The sequence below is a fragment of the Anomaloglossus baeobatrachus genome, chromosome 3, assembly GCF_048569485.1.
Source record: "Anomaloglossus baeobatrachus isolate aAnoBae1 chromosome 3, aAnoBae1.hap1, whole genome shotgun sequence".
Lineage (NCBI taxonomy): Eukaryota > Metazoa > Chordata > Amphibia > Anura > Aromobatidae > Anomaloglossus > Anomaloglossus baeobatrachus.
In genome coordinates this window covers 330,296,016-330,310,130 of record NC_134355.1, presented here as the reverse complement: position 1 = coordinate 330,310,130, position 14,115 = coordinate 330,296,016, and positions in this window count along the sequence as shown.

Sequence of the window (14,115 nt, the reverse complement as noted above, 5' to 3'; positions counted from 1 at the left end):
GTGGGCGACTCTATTCCACTCAAGCCGTCCACTGGTGTGTCTGGTGGGTGTGGTTCAAGGGGGTATCTAGGATTTGATTTGCTGTTGGAGGCAACACCATTTAGTTAGGGACCCAGAACCAAGAGGGAGGTGGAATACTTCACGGAAGGACAGCTTGTGCAGTACCCTGTGACGACCTGATAATCCAGGGGCGTCACATAGACATGTCCGTTTTTCTCCAGCGTCATGTTTGTCACATGGACCGCACATGGACCGCACGGATGGGATCCGTGTGACACGCATCGGAGAAAACACACGTGTCTGTGAAATAAAAAGAATTTCTATACTCACCCTCTCCAGCCGCTGCTGGCACTTGCTTCCGACCCCTGCTCGTTATGCTCATCCAATATTCACTCCACTGCGGGCCGGAAGTAGCAGCAGTAGGGAGTCGGCAGGGCCGGAGACAGTAGATCAGCACCACGGACAGCAACGCCAGGGACAGGTAAGCAGAAAGTTCCCGTTCTCCGTGTGTTATCACAGATAGCACACGGAGAACACACGTGTGCCATAAACACGGCACACGGAGGGCAATATGCACCTTTGACACGTCCGTGCAAAACGTGCATGGTTTTCACAGACGTGTGAAAGAGGCCTAAAAAAATGGTCTGTGTGGCCACTCTGCACAAGGCACTGTGGGGGAGGCGACTTTTAAAAAGGGTCCATGGGGGAATTTTAATAAAGGCTCTGTGAGGTACCCAAGAAAAAGGCTGTATGCGGGTACTCTGAAAAAAAAATCTGTGTGGCCACTCTGCACCACGCTCGACTATTAGGGTACTCTTAAAAAAGGGTCTGCATGGGTACTCTGCACCAGGCTTGACTATGGGGGAACTTTTAAAAACTGTCTGTGGGTACTCTTATAAAAAAGAATCTGTGTGGCCACTTTGCATAGGGCTCTGTGGAGGGGAATTTTTAATAAAGGCTCTGTGGGGGTACTCTTAATATAGGGTCTGTGAGGTGAATTTCAATAAAGGCTCTGTGTGGGAACTCATAAAAAAGGGTCTGTGTGGCCACTCTGCACCAGCCTCAACTGATGGGGTACTTTTAACCCCTTCAGCCCCTGGGCGTTTTCCCGTTTCGTTTTTTTGCTCCCCTTCTTCCGAGAGCCGTAACTTTTTTATTTTTCTGTCAATCTTGCCATGTGAGAGCTTGTTTTTTGTGGGACAAGTTGTACTTTTAAATGTAACCATAAGTTTTACCAAATAGTGTACTGGAAAACAGCAAAAAAAATCCAAGTGCGCAAAACTGAAAAAAGTGTAATCGCACAATAGTTTTTGGGATATTTTATTCACCATGTTCACTATATAGTAAAACCGATGTGTGGGTGTGATGCTTGAGGTTGGTGCGAGTTTGTAGATACCAAACATGTATAGGTTTACTTGTATCAAAGGGGTTAAAAAAATTCACACGCCTGTAAAAAAAAAATGGCGCATGTTTTGCGCCATTTTCCGAAACCCATAGCGTTCTCATTTTTCGGGATCTATAGCTCAGTGATGGCTTATTTGCCTCTCGAGCTGACGTTTTTAATGGTACCACTTATGCGCAGATACTACGTTTTGATCGCCTATTATTGCATTTTGCAACCAAAAAACGTAATTTTGGCGTTTGGAATTTTTTTGCCGCTACGCTGTTTATTTTGATAGATCAGGCATTTCTGAATGCGGCGATACCATATATGTGTATATTTTTTTAACCCTTTAGTTTTCAATGGGGCGAAAGAGGGGTAATTTGAACTTTTAGGTGTTTTTTTTTTTTTTTAATTTTACTAGTACCCTTAGGGGACTACGTGGATCAGCAATCCGATCGCTCTGCCATATCTTCAGATCACAGCTACAGAGCTGAGAACTGCAGATATGCTTTACTCTCAATGTTGGCATTATGCCAGCACTGAGAGAAAGTGACTCATGTTAGCTACAGGCATCATCACATGACCCTGTCCTACCATGGCAACCACCGGAAGTCACGTGATCACGCATGTGACTTCCGGTGGGGGCGGCGGTAAGTAAAGTAATGGCCAAGCACATATACATCTCGCTGCCAGATTTTGGCAGCAAGACTTAAGGGGTTAAAAGTTGTGGGTGGAACGCGTTTCCACTCGTAACTTGCACGCACACATGTCAGCTGTTGAAATGTGTGCAGCAGGCCGCGGCGATTATGGTGACACGATCCATGAAGTACCCAGTACGTCATGGATCGTTAAGGGTTAATAAAGGTTCTGTGAGGGTATTCTTAAAAAAAGTTCTGTGGGGGTACTCTTAAAAAGGCTCCATGGGGATACTTTTAAAAACAGATTTGTGTGGCCACTCCACTTACAGACAAAATGATAATCTGCTAGGCACTCTGTCTCTGTATAGAGGCCATGTAATACAGTGGAACCTTGGTTTACGAGAACAATCCGTTCTGGGAGTGTGCTCGTAAACCAAGTTACTCGTCTAGCAAATCAAAATTTCCCATAGGAAAAAATGGAAACTCAGACAATTGGTTCCACAACTTGTGCAATGTCACATCCTGGTCCCCTATTGTGCCATTCCCCCACACACGCACAAATACACACACAGACACACACAGACACACACACACATACACACACATATTATGCTCACCTTACCCTCCGTTCCCTCGGCAGCCTCCTGGTTCTTGTAGTCCGCTGGTATGTGTATCCAGTAACCATCGCGACAGATGCAGGAGCTTCCACTGGCAGCGCTTCAACAGCAGACATCATACGCAGGAGCCGCTTGCCTCTGATTGGTCAGCGAGCTGTCTTTGAGAAGTGCTAACACCGGAAGCTCCTGCATCGTCGCAATGGTTACCGGATACACATACAGTACCTGCAGACTACAAGAACCAGGAGGCCACCGAGGGAACGGAGGGTAAGGTGAGCATAATGTGTGTGTGTGTGTGTGTGTTGTTCGTGTTTGTGCGGACTGCAAGAGCAGGTCAGAGCGCGGTGAAAGTATGGAACCGGAAGTGTGTGCGGTGAGTATTTGCTTGTACAGCAAAGCATTGCTCATAAACAGAGTTACAAATTTACAGCAAGATTTGCTCGTATAGCGAAATACTCGCACGCCAAGTTACTCGTAAACCGAGGTTCCACTGTACTCTACATTTTTTTGGGGTGCAAAGAATGAGGAGAGCATCAAATAGGGAACATGGCTTTGGTGCTGCTGCTGGTGGTGGAGATGCTGCAGGGATAGGACTTGATTGAGCTGTGCCTGCTACACACCCAAATGAAGCACTTTCCTCTGGTGCACGCAGGTGACAGGATGTTCTGCCTAATTTATTAGGCTGGAGTACCTCTGCACAAATGGCGAGGCCAAATCAAGTAGAGGCGGTTTAAAGAGAAACAACCACCAGGATTTTGCTTTATGAAGTAAAGGCAGTGCCATACTGGCACTAGGATGCTGAATGCAGGCATACCTTTTATTGAAAGATCGAACACTTGGTTGCTGAAATATCTTTTATCAAAGTTATAGAAATGCACTGCGCCTTTGACTAACATGTGCACCGAGGACAGGCCTTTGTCGGTCAGGTCCTCGGTGTATATTCCTCATTTTGCTTCTTGTATTGCATGCCTCCTTTTCTTTATTTAAATATCGTGCCACGCCGCCATTGCTGTGTTGGCAGTGTGTGCGCATTTCCACAGTGATTGTGTCTTCATTAAAAGGGCGCCTGAGGTCTGTGCATGTGCGTACCGCGATCTCCAGCACCATTTTATTGAACATACTGTGGTGAAGACTAAGCGGCAGGAGTGTGTGCGCACATGTAAAAAAAAATCTGCACACGTTCCGATGTCACTTTTAGTCTTCTCCGCAGTGTCTTCAATAAAATGGCGTCGAAGGTCACAGTACGCACATGCACGGACTCCAATGCCATTTTAATGAAGACATAATTCATAGATTCTTAGAATTTTAGAGATTGAAAGGGTCTCCAGGGTCATCTGGTCTAACCCCCTCAATCCAATCCTCACAGCAGGATTCCCTATATCATCCCGGTTCAGTGAAAAATACACACAGGAAAATTGCCCACAGGAAAAATGCCCACATGAAAATTGCCCACAGAAAAAAGGCCCACATGAAAATTGCCCACAGGAAAATTTCCCCCATGGAAAACTGCCCGCATGAAAAATGCCCACAGGAAAATTGCCTCCATGGAAAATTGCCCACACGGAAAATTGCCAATTGCAGCATCACAAAGTTTTAAATCTGTGATATTTGAGGTGCAAGGTGAGGATGTTCACGATAGGTGATCAACTTGTGACTTACAGTTGACCTAGTGCAAAACTGCAAAAATGATGAAGATCTGTGGTTTGTAGCAGTCTGTCATTATCAGCAAAAGATAGATACATATCAGAACAAAGAGCCACATGGTCTCGCCTTAAAGTCTCAAAAAGGTCATACTGGAAAAAGGGCATAAGTAGGCAACTCAGAATGACTAAGAGACAGTACACTCCAAATACAATTTAACAAGGAACAAGAAGGAGCTAATACGTGCAATTGGTATAATTTCTTTAAATGTCAAAAATAGTGATAAGGACAAAAAAAGGCAAAGGATGGAGAACAAACACAGGGATCCTGTGAACCACATAATAATTAGCAGCATAGACAATACATGAATCAATTATAAAGTGCCTAGGTGCTGGGTATATAGTTAAATACAAAAAATACTGTATAAAAACATTCTTTGCATACATAGAAAATAGTATATCACCGATAAAAAAAGACGTGTATAGAAAGTGTCATTAAATATACAGATAGCACAGGAAGTACAACCATGCATAAAATGCAATCAGGATGAAATGACTAATGTCAATACTGTATATACAGTGCCTTGCGAAATAATTCAAATTTGAGACCCCCCAAAAAATGACCTACCGTTTTCAAGGATGATAGCCGTCTATCAGTGTAGAGTCCTGGTGGAATCGAAAATGCGATCTCAACGGAAACACTCGGGAACAAAGAAGGGATGAATCCGGTTGCAGATGCAGCTTCGATCCGAAAAGCAAGCAAGCAACCGGGTACAAAGTACGAATGAATCAGGGTGGAGTCGCAGGTTCTATTCTCAAAGCAAAGCTCGAAAGAAGTGACAAAGGATGACGCGATACAAAAGTTACCTTTTAGGCCAGCCCAATCAGAACGCAGTATTGGCCACCAATCCGAGTGGAGGGGTGTGGAAAATGCGATGTCCGGCCGGCCGCCCAATCAGAACTCAGTATAGTGTCACAACAAGCCCCCCCTGGGGTTGACTACAGTTCTGCACGTAAACTTCAGCAATGGTGACATATCAGTGAAGCCGGTCACCAGAGCTGTAGGAACGGAATCACGCCATGATGCATACGGTCGTTTTAGCACTTAAAAGAGCGCACAAACAATTTGTGTAGTCACGTCACAGGTTCTATCCCAAGACTCAAAAGAGAACAAAGCAACACCCAATCAGAACGTAGCACTGTTATCAGCGCTAACCTATCGGTACAGAGGGGGGCGCAGAAACGGTGACGCAACTACACGCTATCATTCTCAGTGCCAACTAATCGGTGCAAAGAGGGCGCGGAAACGGGGACGCAACTACACGCCTACGTGCCACACTAAAGTTCTAATCTAGGTCGTTAACGAAATCGTAGGTAGGTGTCAAACATACAGATCCATCCTGCCCAGCAGGACTCCAATGAGCCAAAAATGGCCCAGGCTGTTCAGCATCAACCAACGATTTCACAGCAGGGGGCGGATCGTTGGTACGTGTCAAACATGACGAGATCGCTAGTGAAGTCGTTGTTGCGTCACAGAAATTGTGACGTAGGAACGATCTCGTTCACAATCTCGCTATGTGTGAAGTGGCCTTAACACAGAGTAGCACTTTTACGGCTTCAAATATCAACAAATAAGACAATACCAGTTACCGACAGGTGTGTGTTATGTTTAAAAAGTCCCTTACACCCTTAAACTAATTGGTTGGTTCAGGTCAGATGTGTTTCCCACCATGAGTTCTTATTTGTGTAATGTTCCTGTACCCATTGTTCCCTTATCTTGGTTATTTCCCGTATATTCTCCCCAATCTAGAAATTCTCCATAAGGTTCTATGTGAGATAATCCAGCACTACGTGTGTTGTGACCCTAATTCTGCTGGTACGATGACTCTTTACAGCGGCTGTCGTCTCTAGATGGGTTTTCCCTCAAGCTCCATGGATATTGCTGTGGTCAGGAAAAGCTGGATCAGCCCATCTGATTTTGACTCATGGCTCTTTCTCATTTGTCTTTTTTTAGGATCACCTAGTCTCCTGGCTTGAGACCGCGTGCTCCTGACACTGATTTAGGATCTGGAATTGGAGAATACACATGTTTATCATACTATATAGGCAGTTGTATTAGGCTCGTACACAGGGCCGGCATCAGCACCCGGCATACCCGGGCAAATGCCGGGGCCCTGGAGAGTTGGGGGGGCCCACTCGGCCTTGTCACTTCAGCTGCCCCCCCAGTTCCCGCAACCGCAGTCCTCGGCAGGAAACTGTGGCTGCCTAGTTTCACACTTGCGTTGCAAAAAGTGTGATAGTAAAGGCCACGGACTCCAATGAAATAACGCGTTGCATTAAGTTTTCTTTAGCCGAGAGAGCCCTCATCATCACCGCACACATCCCAACATTACCGCACACATCCCGACATCACCGCACACATCCCGACATTACCGCACACATCCCGACATCACCGCACACATCCCGACATTACCGCACACATCCCGACATCACCGCACACATCCCGACATTACCGCACACATCCCGACATTACCGCACACACCCCGACATCACCGCACACATCCCGACATCACCGCACACATCCCGACATTACCGCACACATCCCGACATTACCGCCCTCATCTTCACCGCACACATCCCGACATTACCACCCACATCTTCACGGCACACATCCCGACATTACCGCCCACATCTTCACCGCACACACACCGGCATTACCGCACCCATCATCACCGCACATACACACCGGCATTACCTCAGTGACGTCCCCGCTAACAGCGCGATTCACTTCAGTTGCTGCGTGGAGCTCACAGGAGCGGCGGTGTTCTATTGCCGCTCCTGTCAGCTTCATGTAGCAGAGCTGGATGCGGGACCTAGTGTGGATTACGCCGGACCTGGAGGGGTATTTGGGGATTTTAATAAAGTGGTGAAAAAAGGTGTTTTTTTTTGTCTTTTATTCCAAATAAAGGATTTTTTCGGGTGTATGTGTTTATTTACTTTCACTTACAGGTTAATCATGGAGGGTATCTTGGGAAGGCGCCTGCCATGATTAACCTAGGACTTAGTGGCAGCTATGGGCTGCTGCCATTAACTCCTTATTACCTCGATTGCCACCGCACCAGGGCAATTCGGGATGAGCCGGGTTGAGTCTCGGGACTGTCGCATCTAGTGGATGCGGCAATTCCGGGCAGCTGCTGGCTGATATTTTTAGGCTGGGGGGCTCCCCATAACGTGGGGCTCCCCATCCTGAGAATACCAGCCTTCAGCCGTGTGGCTTTACCTTGGCTGGTATCAAAGTTGGCGGGTCTGACTGCAACCAATCATAGGTGCCGGTTAGCGAGGGACGCAGTAAATATGAGATTGAATAATGGGTGGCCGGCTTTTTAAAAAGAGGAAAAACCACCGGAGCAGTGTGTGTCTGTATGTATGCAGCAGAGCAGTGTGTGTCTGTATGTATGCGCAGAGCTGTGTGTGTATCTGTATGTGTGCAGCAGAGCTGTGTGTGTGTGTCTATATATGCAGCAGAGCTATGTCTGTATGTATGTATGTATGCAGCAGAGCAGTATGTGTGTCTCTGTATGTATGTATGCAGCAGCAGCAGTGTGTGTGTGTCCGTATGTATGCAGCAGAGCAGTGTGTGTGTCTCTATGTATGCAGCAGAGCAGTGTGTGTGTGTCTGTATGCAGCAGAGCTGTGTGTGTCTGTCTGTAGGCATGTATGATGTGTATCTATGTATGTCAGTGTATATGACTGTATAGATTTGTCTGTTTATATGTATTTTGTGAGTTTGTCTTTAAATATGTATATGTACATATCTGTGTCTGTCTCTGCGTGTTTATGGGGCCCACTGGGACTCTTCCGCCTGGGGCCCACAAAAACCTGGAGCCGGCCCTGCTCGTACATCACTGGTCAGGATATCACACTGTATCTGTGAGAAATATAATCACGTTCTAGGTGCTAAACCAAAAAGTATCTTATATAAAGATCAACTTAATAAGAAAAAAGAAAACAAACATTTGTTACATGATTTGCCAGCGTCCACCATTATCTTGTGGATTGTTACATTCTGATGTTCATTCAGCCTTTCCACATTAGCTCTGTGGAGAGTGAGGAGGGTGTAAAGCTGCATCAGAAACCATAAGGGTAAATATATATAAAAGGGTATCAATTATGAAAAACCCCTTAAAACTCAATTTTATTATAATCATTAAAATTCCAAACAGCATACACCCATGTGAGTAAATATAGAAACAATTAAATATTCCAATAAAGGAGGGGGCAGGGATTGGGGCAATAGCCCTAAACTCTCCCTACCTCGCAGCGGAGGTCGGCACCCTATAAGGCGAATTGGCGCCCCTGCTCACCCTCCCTATCCCTACACTGCTAATGCTAATACGTGCTGCTAATGTCAATGAGGGAATATAGAAACAGGGAGATACAGGGGATAAAGAGGCGTCAATATGCAATATCACACTCTGTATTTTAAATAGCTGTTTGGTAGCTTAAATCAATATGATATAGAAAATTCAAGGACCAAACCCTAAAACAGATTGAATATTTCACATGTATAACATGTACCTACTGTATAAATATAATAAGGCCAGGTAAAGTCATGAGGAGATCTTGTCCAATCACAGACCCTCCACTGTCCAACTGACACTCAGGCTAATAAAAATAAACGCATATTTGTCAAACACTTAGCTTGAAAGAAGCCCAATGCGTTTCTCCCCTCTTCACAATGGCAGACGGGTTCATCAGGGGCATCCTCAGGTGAGGACCGTTAGTGTAGCCAGTTTCCTAGCCTGTTCAAAATAGCTGCTAATGCCCAGATACTGTAAGACCTCTATAATGACAGCGATCACTGGACGCCGGACCTGGAATTTCCCATACGGACCTGTGTAAGACACTGGTTGCTGTGGTTCCCTATGGTTACTCCTTGCCCCATTGTGGGACAGCAATTAGGACTTTTGGGTATATGCACCTCTCCTCTAACATTGGAGGCTGCATAAGCAATTATATGGCCACTGATAAATAGCTGATCATTTGAAAATATTTGTCTGATGCACATAAGTAAAATTGATCCTATTGTGGGCTAGGTGTATATAGCCACACCCCACAGCCATTGCTCTGAGCGATATAAATATAGTCCAGGGTGGATTAAGCACAAATATTCCAGGGTCCAGTTCTGCTTGTGAATATCATTAACTTTTGAGTAGGACAGGAACCTCTATTCGAAAAGGTGAAAAACTCATCCTGACAAGCCCCATGATAGACCAGCTGAGTGGGCAGCATACTAACCTCCTATACCCCTCTGAAGTGAATAAATCCACTACTGTTGATTTGTTCAAAACTGGATACTTCTTTCAAGAATATGTTGGAAAGCCCCTGATGAGCCCCTGAATATTGATATTGACAAGGGCGAAACGCGTCGGGAATTTCTTGAATTAGTTTACATATGGAATGTGGACTATGTCTCTATTGGACAAAATTTGAATTGTGGTTATAAGTAATGTGACTCATCTATCTATCATCTTTACTGAGCACATGGACTCATGAATAAATGACGACTTCCCTAGGCCCCATACCCCTACTCACCTAAGTGGTGATACAGACAAATTAGCCACTGCGGACTGAGCACCTCTTCCTCACTGTGGTGTTACTACTTTAGGGGTTGTTTCTATCTGAGAGGGGTCACATCTAACCCATTAGGGAGGGCCTTACTTAGGGTTAGCCGTCGAGGAACGGGGGCGTCTTCACACTAGGACGCCGACCCCCGTTTTTGAGGAAGGGTAAAGTCAGGGTGGTATCTTCCTTCCTTCCTTTCTCAAATCTTGCATTTTAACTTGTGGTTTGTACGTAATTTTTGATTAATAAAGTTCTATATAATTTTTAAAGTAGTTAGACTCTGGTTTTGGCTAAATATCTACTTTACGCAATTTGTATTGGTGTACAAGATCTCTATAATGACCTCTGCTATAGAACATGTACTTTTATCACTTTTAGGAACTCCATTTTTACATACCACCAGCATCATGAGTTTTTCAGCAGTAACATTTTCCATACTGGATATGTTTCAGAGCAAGCTTGAAATGAAATTCCCACAACACGCACAAACTCATACAAACCATGTGTAGGTTTATATGACTAATCTGCAATTACTGGAGCAGTAGAACGGATGAGGGGGGTGTTGCTACGAGGTCTTTACAGTTTCTCTACCTTGTATTAAGCACAGGTCTTATAAGACTGGGTGAGTTTGGCCACTTGGGTACTGAACACTGGTGCCACCCATATCTTGTCCATCCCAACACTTTTGTCACATGCGTTACCTTGGCCATTATTGAGTAGAGAGCTCATGGCAGAGAAAGCTTACCACCCTCTATCCACAGACCTTCCTTAGTCAGCTGGCTCCCTCCGTCTCACACTCCGTTCCTTGCTGAATCACTTGTTCCTGTAGGGATTTAAGAACACAAGTAGTGACCAATGTCACAGAAGGGACAGGTGCCACCGAGGTATGGTACTGGTCTACATTGGTAAAAGATTCTCAACTCTAGGCCCGTTCACTGCTTCTTTGTTGTCTGCACCTGTGCGAGTATCTCCTCTGGCTCCATCAGTCAGCTCAGACGTGAGCCCTATCTTCCACTGTGCCAGGCTCATTTGAGAACAGGAAAGCCTCCACGTGGGCTCATACGCTCTCTATGGCCTTTTATAGGTTTATCACGTCATAGTACAAAAGATCTGCTGCCTATATCCACATTTGACTATCTTACCCCTTTCCGCTCTACGAACCACAACGATCGCAAATCTTCATCTCGTTCTCCTATTCCGATGGGAGAGGAGTGAGTGGTTCGATTTTTATTACCTCATGTTGCGTAACCTCAGCATATCTAGTGTAGAATCAACCAGCATCTTGATATCTGGATCCATCTACGGAAAAACTCAAAATCTGCATTAGCAATGGGCTCATCTGAGACATGTTCAAAACCTGAACAATTCTTGTTATATAAGAGCAATCATGAGATATATGTATGTCTGCTGTATCCTGCATTACAGATAAAAATATAAAGACAACTTAAAAGAAAAACTCAATTGGTGAACAAATTAAAACCTTAAAAATAGGTGTGACTTTCCACATCATCTTTCCCCCCCTTTTTGAATTTATTATCCAAAACATAATTAGATTCAAAAAGTGTGTGGCCCCAGAGTTCTACATTTGGGGCATAAGAAAGTCACATTGTGTCTAGATTGTACATAACCGGGAACACCATAAATATTGTTTTTATCTATAACTTAATAATGGAAAACCATTTCAATGGCTTTTTAACCTTTGTTTGAACCACAGAAATCAGCATTACAATCTTTCTTTCTATAAAAATAAAACAGATGATTCAAGACATTAAATATCATAAAAACAGAATGCCATAAATCATCGACATACCTTAAACCAAATTATTATAATTATTAATAAATTAGAAAATGCTCCAGTATCTACCAATAAATCTAAACATGTCCACAATTTAATTTATTCTTTCGGGATAAAATTAGTAAAATAAAAAACTATTTTCAACATCAAAATGTCATATCTTCAGTGTTTTATAACTCTCCTGCTTATCCCTATTTTCTTTCTTTTTCCTTTTATTTTTTTTAATTATCTGGATGGCCGGATCTGGATAGTTACTAGGAGTTCCTTGAGAACTACAGGCCCAGGATCGGCACACGGGTACTGGGTTACCCACGCAGATTTGGACTTTTACAGTCTGCGCTCGCACATCACTATTAACCCTTTCACCCCCGGGTGATTTTCCACTTTTTTACTCCCCTTCTTCGGAGAGCCGTAAGTTTTTTATTTTCCTGTCATTCTTGCCATATGAGGGCTTATTTCGTGTGGGGCGAGTTGTACTTTCAAGTAAAACCATCAGTTTTACCATATAAAATACTGGCAAATGGCAAAAAAATTACAAGTGCGGAAAAATTGCAAAAACGTGTGATTGCACGATTGTTTTTTTCACCATGTTCACTATATGGTAAAACTAATGTGTTGGTGTGAAACCTCAGGTCAGCAGACACAAAATATGTATAGATTTACTGTTATCTAAGGGATTAAAAAAATTCAGAAATTTGTCCAAAAAAAGCCACGCACTTTTTGCGCCATTTTCCGTGTCCCCTAGTGTTCTCAATTTTCGGGATATGGGGCTCAGTGATGGCTTATTTTTTTGCGTCTCAAGCTGACGTTTTTAATGATATTATTATTGCGCAGATGCTACATTTTCATCCCCTTTTATTGCATTTGCGACCCCTACACTGACAACATACCTAAGGATAGGAAATGTTACCCAAGCACTTCCCATAAAGGGAGGGTGCTTTATGTGTACAGGGCTGCTCAGCAATAGGCTAGGAGGGAATTGCACTCAGAACAGCTCAGTACTAACAGGACCTGCGATGATGTCAGGAGGGGAGGAGTCAGAGATCACATGATCCTTAGTGTATACAGGACTCTGCACTGTCACTAATAGTGATGGGCAGTCCGGCTCTTTTTGGTGATCCGGTTCCTATGGCTCCGTTCACCAAAAAGAGCCGGATCTTTCAGCTCGTTCTCGGCTCCTTATTAAATATTTGTTCACCCCAGGTGAACACATATTTAAGATTATAGTAACGCCGCCAAAGCCCCGCCCACCCGCGGCTAAGCCCCGCCCACTTACAAGTGGCCAATTAGATTGTTGAGTAGGCGGAGTTTAGCCGTGGGTGGGCGGGGTTTTGACGGCGAAAAGAGCCGTTTAGATATTTTGGCGGCTCACACTGGGGATCCGGCTCCTGTCGTTCACAGCAGGGAGCCGGATCTTTGTGTGTCGGATCGTTCGCGACCGACACATCACTAGTCACTAAGAGTGCAAGAGAGAAGGGAGCGCAATGTGGGCTGCGTCAGTTTGCTGGAAACGGTAAGTACAGAATGGACAGAAGCCATTCCACCCCTAGTGGTGCTGCGGAGACGCCCAGGTCTCCATGGCCAGTGGGAACCAGAGTTACAGCGCTTAGGGACGGCACAGGATGGTGCATGACACTAACTGACCATGTTGCGCAGGAACGTTCCCAAAGGGGAGGAGGACTTAAGTACTTAGTGGCTCTCAACCATAGGCTGAGAGGCACTTCTGAGTAATTGCGAGCTGGCCCTTTAAGAGGGAAGGATCTTTCAGCCTGGCCATGGCAGTGAGTATGTCAGCATCTCTGCTGCAGGGGAGAGGCAGGATAGAGCAGGGACACAGGCATTACACCTGTATATGTAACAATCCATACATCAGTGATCAGATTATTTACAGCAGTCAGTAAATAGTATAAAAAAATGAAGTAATTGATATTTTTTGGAATAAAAATGTAACACTAAAGGCTGCTTTACACCAGACAATCTATCGTGCGATAGATTGTCGGGGTCACGGTTTTTGTGACGCACATCCGGCATCGCTGGCGATGCCGGCCTGTGTGACACCTCCTAGCGATGCAGTATCACTGACAAATCGTGAGTCGTGTACTGGTCGCTAGGTTCCATAATATCGTTTAATTTAGTTGTTCATCGTTTCCGTGGTAGCACACGCCGCTCCGTGTGACACCACAGGAACGATGAACAGCAGCTCACCTGCGTCACGCAGCCGCCGCCGGCTATGTGAAGGAAGGAGGTGGGCGGGATGTTTACGTCCCGCTCATCTCCGTCCCTCCGCTTCCATTGGCCGGCGGCCGTGTGACGTCGCTGTGACGCCGAACGTCCCTCCCACTCCAGGAAGTGGACGTTCGCCGCCCACAGCGTGGTCGCACGACAGGTAAGTACGTCTGACGGGGGGTTACCGACT